This window comes from Nelumbo lutea, chromosome 2, assembly GCF_056320005.1.
Source record: "Nelumbo lutea isolate HS-2025 chromosome 2, American lotus-T2T, whole genome shotgun sequence".
Lineage (NCBI taxonomy): Eukaryota > Viridiplantae > Streptophyta > Magnoliopsida > Proteales > Nelumbonaceae > Nelumbo > Nelumbo lutea.
The window spans coordinates 78,361,785-78,367,220 of NC_142685.1; the positions used below are offsets into that span (position 1 = coordinate 78,361,785).

Genomic DNA, 5,436 nt, shown 5'->3' on the forward strand with positions numbered 1-5,436 from the left:
TCTTGTAAGCTATGTCATCTCTGGAATCACCTTCAATTGGGCCTTATTGGATCTAGGGGCCAGTACAAATCTGCTTCCGTCCATTATTTATAATAGGTTCAGGATCCGCGAGTTAGAACCTACCTCAATAATTCTGCAACTTGTTGACTGGTCAGTCAATACCCCTCAAAGTGTTATTGAGGACATCATTGTCAGGCTAGAGGCTTGTCACTTCTTAGTGGATTTCATCATCCCAGACATGACCCTAACCGAGGAACTGAACCACATCCCGATAATCTTAAGATGTCCATTTCTAGCAAAGGCTAATACAAACTATAAATTAGGGGAAATGAACATTTCGTTAGGGAAGCAGAAAGTCCGGTTAAATGTTTTTAGTGCCTCTAAGTATCCAAACCTAGGGGAACATGAATGCAAGGTAGATATAGTGGACAATCTTTTAGATGCCCTACCTACCCCTTGGTTAGCCCAATCAGAACCCTGTCTGTTAGAAGATGAAAGTGAGTTGGAGAGTTTAGATGAAGAAAGTGCATAAATGTGTTCAATTAAAGACGTTAAACTCAGCACTGGTTGGGAAGCAACCCAACATAACTTTTAGTTACTTTTAGGATTAGAGTTTTTGTTTTGTGATTCGTGACCAAGTGGCAGAACTTGAACCCCTCATAAAACCCTATTGATTGTTCCCTTTGGCTCAAATCCTTTGTGCATCAGTCTAGTCATGCCATTAGGGACAATGGCATTTAAGTTGAGGGATCAGGAAAGAGAGAGAGAAAAATGAAAAAGAAAAATTAAGAAGCTAAGCCTTTAAATATGTAGAATTAAAATTTCATTAAAAATTTTACAAAATTTTTCCATTAAAAGAGATTCGCAAACAGAAAAGGTTGAGGAAACTGATAAAAGAATATTGAATTTTGTAGAAATTGGTAACAAGTAATAAGAGTCAAAATTGGTCTCATTTGAATATTGTCGAAATGTTTAGAAATTGGAAAATAATCCCAAGTTTTCCCCTGCCAACATAAGAACTGAAAGATGGAGAAATTAGACAAAAAAAAATTATCCAAATTGTAAGAAACAGTGGCTACCCTTGCCTTGAACAATGTTCAAAAAAAAAAGAGGATGAGAGAGAGAATAGAAGGTCAATGAACACCCTAGACTTAGTAACCGGGTCTCTTCTCCTAAGTCAAGTGTCAAGATTCGCGTCAAACAGGAAAGGGAATGGCTGAGACAATCACCTAACTCTTAGTGATCGGGTCTCTCCTAATTAGAATAGGAGGCTGATCCTGAGAAGACTATAAATAAAGGCTTTGGTAGTTAGTGCTATTTCGTATTCTCGTTGGGCATGAACACCTTCATTGGAACTTACTGCTATTTCGTATCAGGTATATCCCTCTCCTCTCTTTTGGTTTCAGATCTAGTTTGGTTTTGGATTCAATAACGATCTTTGAAGATGCAGTTTTCCAAAATAGGGAATGTGATTCCCACATGGAAGAGAGAGAAATTTTTGAAATTTTGCCCAACCTTCCTACAGGGTTTGGCGATACACATGATGGATCTCTCATCCCTTCAGTGGTATCAGAGCCATGGTTTGATTCTTGAACCGAAATTGAACTAGATTTGATCTGTGCAAATTGGTCAGAATTGTTATACCTGATTTGTGCAGTTAGCATTTTTTCTGGGAAATCGGTTCCTAGTTTTCGGCGAATTATCTGAAAAATAATTATTTATTATTCTATTATATATTTAGAATGTTCTATTTATATTTCTTAAATTTTGGGCGAATGTCTTCATGCTATCTTCACCCTAAGCTATCCCAAGCTCTTGGTTTCCTGAAATCATTCTCAATTAGGGTAAAAATCATGAAAATTCATCATCAAAACCATATATACAGTAGTAAAAATGATGTGTAGCATGTTCACACATCAAACTCCCCCACACTTAAGCCTTTGCTTGTCCTCAAGCAAAGATATTACCCATAAACTGATCATTCCCTAGATTATTACCATCTACCAAATGGATTTTAGGATGAGAATACATTAAGTGGTCTGGAAACCTGCATAAACATTCTGATTCATCCCCACGATTTGTCACTCTTACCACCTACATGGGAACAAAGGAAGGGAGAACATGAGCTTCTTCACGCTCCAGCACTTAAGTTCGTTCAATATGTATATCAGCTCCTTGACCGCCATAATTAACCATTATCTCGAGCTTGGTCTCAAATCTGTCAATGCACTTAATTGAATTTCCAACTATATTTTTGTCCCATTGAACCTCAATCATCACCAAATTCTTTTATTTCTTCTTTTTTTTTGAGTGCATTGTATGCTCCATCTCACACGGGTCACAGACTAGAGGCAAATAACAATACTCGTATTCCCAGTTGCTAGTTTACTATTCAACTTGGAATAGCGGAGTTGGGACTGAACTCATATCATGAACTGCTAGTTTTACTATTCAGTTCATGACAACGGAGTCATTTGAACTTTATCCCTTTTTCTTCTTTTATTTTTTTTCTCTTTTAGCAATTTTTTGAAATTCATGCATTAACAGTTCATGAAGTGCACTAATGGCTCAAGTGTTCATTAAGATTCCGATCAAGTGCCATATACACATGAGTAGAATTAGTGATAGTCATGATGAAAGTATTATTCGGCTTCCTTAACCTCATGTATTATGATAAAATTGGATAATTCATAGGAATGAATTCTAGTACTTACAGTGATTTCCTTTTACTCACCGTATTCCTTCTTGGAGTTCACCTTATAGACAACAATAAATATCAAGGGAATTCCAATTTATTTGGCCTATCGATGCATGTAAGTATTGGGGTGATTGAGATGCAGAACTACAGCCTCCCCCACACTTATCATGAACATTGCCCTCAATGTTCATATAATTTAAAGATGAATTCAGCAATGAGGGCAATGGAACTTCAAGCAATAACAGGGGTTTAGAGAACTTCCTTGAAGAGCGTACTGAATTCTGAATTGGCTCTTTCGTTTGGCCCTTTATCTACTAAGAATCGAAAGAAACTAGGAGGAGGAGAGAATGATACACTAGGTGTAATCAGCAATCTATGAAATTCAAATCCTAGAAAAACAAATAAAAATAAGAACTACTTATCAGCATTGGGTTGCCTCCCAATAAGCGCTTGTTTTCCATCTGAAGCTCGATGTTACAGTGGCATCAATGAACATCTAGGTACACACTTGGTGGGGTAGGCAATGCTCCATTCGCTATATATGGTTTGAGGTGCTGACCGTTGACCTGAAAACATCCACCAACCACATAATCAATGCCATCTATCATACAACATGAATCATCACTAGAAGATGCATGCTTCATAGCACCAGACATTTTAAAAGTTACTTCCTCATCTTGAATACTAAGGCTGAGTTGTCCTTTTTTGGACATCAACCGTTGTCTTTCCTGTAACTAGGAAGGGTCGCCCTAGGATAAGTGGGACATCAACATCCTCTTCCATGTCTAACACTATGAAGTCTACTAGAAAAATGAATTTATCAACCTTAACAAGTACATCTTCTATGATTCCCCTAGGATGCTTGATGGACCTATCAGCTAACTGCAATGCAACTCTAGTGGGTTGGGGTACACCCAACCCTAATTTCTTGAAAACCGAATATGGCATCAAATTTATACTAGCTCCTAAATCACATAATGCCTTATTAATTTTCAAACTGCCTATAGTGCAAGGAATAGTGAAACTCACTGGATCTTTCAATTTCTGAGGCAGCTTGTTGAGGAGGATTGCTGAGCATTCTTCATTCAGTGTAACTGTGGCCACGTCTCCCAATTTCCTTTTGTTTGTCAATATCTCCTTCAGGAACTTTGCATAGTGTGGCATTTGAGCTAAAGCATCTACAAAATGAATGTTAATATGTAAACTCTTAAAAATTTCAAGAAACTTACCGAATTCCTTTTCCAATTTGTGTTGCTTAAGCCTATTGGGAAATGGTTGCGGCTGTTGACTTTTCTTTTTCTTTGAATCAGATTGCTCTTCCTCCTTCTTTTTGGTTTCTAGGGTTGCACTCACATGGCCTTCTTCCTTTACCTTCTTCTCCACCTCTTGCAGATCCTTGCCACTCCTCAAAGTAATGGCTTGCATCTGCTCTCTTGGATTTGCTTCGGTATTGCTGGGTAAGGTGCCTTGGACTCTAGAAGATATCATCTGCGCCAACTGCCACACTTTAGTTTCCAAGTTCTTGATCGATGCCTCTTGGTTCTGAAATCTCGTTTCTGCACTTGCTATGAACTTGGTCATCAGCTCCTCTAGATTGGATTTCTTCTCTAGTTGACTGAAATTTTGGGAAAGGGTTTCACCACATTTTGATTTTGCCAAAACAGATTGGGGTGGTTCCTCCAACTGGGGTTAAATGCATGGGGGTACTGATTGCCTTGCTGCCTTTGCAAATTACCAACAAAATCTACCTACTCGGGGGACTGCATGAACTAATTTCCAACTTGACATTCAGTGCTGATATGACCTCCCCCACACCATTCACAGGCTATGGTCTGAACATGCATAGCTGCCAACTGCATTTAATCTATCTTCTTGCTGAGGGCACCGATTTGTGCAAACTGTGTTGTATAGGTGACTACATTATGAAGTCTGAGTTGTCTCCTAACTTGGGTTCTCTCGAAATGCCATTGATAGTTTTTTGCAGTCATCTCCTCAATGAGTGCATGGGAAACCTCATGGGTCTTGTTATTAATGAATCCCCCAGTTGCAGCATCCATAATGGTCTTATTGGCTTCGGTCAACCCATTATAAAATTTTTGAACTTGCATCCATACAGGAAGTCCATGATGAGGGACCTTAGTAATTCTTTGTAATGCTCCCATGACTCATACAATGACTCTCCGTCCTACTGAAAGAAGGTGGTGATATTATCTCTCATTTTTGTAGTCTTAGACAGAGGGAAATACTTGGATAGGAAACAACTGGTCATTTCATCCCAAGTAGAGATTGATACAGTTGGGAGAGAGTTCAACCACATCTTAGCCTTGTCCTTCAATGAGAACGGAAACAATCTGAGCCTCACCGCATCATCACTAACTCCATTGTGCTTGAATGTGTCACATATTTCCAAGAAGTTGAAGATGTGAGTGTTCGGGTCTTCATGAGCCAAGCCGCAGAACTTAACTGTATTCTGAATCATCTGAATTATTATTGGTTTGATTTCGAAGTTATTGGCAGCTATTGTTGGTCTCACAATGCTCGAGGCTGCCCCAGTGAGGGTTGCTTTGGCATAATCCATCATGGTCCTTTGTTCAACCATCTCTGCACTTTTAGCTCTCCCTTGCTTAGAAGCTCTAAGGCGGTGACAGAGAGTTCTTTCAATCGCGGGATCATAAGTGATGTTCTCCTTTTCACTTCAGTGTGTCATAAACTATACAAGTCAAAGTCATAAAGATACT

At 38.8% G+C, this 5,436-nt stretch overlaps 1 non-coding gene across 1 annotated transcript; it reads left to right on the top strand.

Annotated features, from left to right (window-relative positions):
- The first annotated feature begins 4,816 nt into the window (after window positions 1-4,816).
- LOC148871603 (small nucleolar RNA R71) lies at window positions 4,817-4,919 on the top strand. Its single transcript, XR_016108610.1, has one exon. It is a non-coding gene; the product is annotated as a small nucleolar RNA R71 (small nucleolar RNA).
- The last annotated feature ends 517 nt before the right edge of the window (window positions 4,920-5,436 follow it).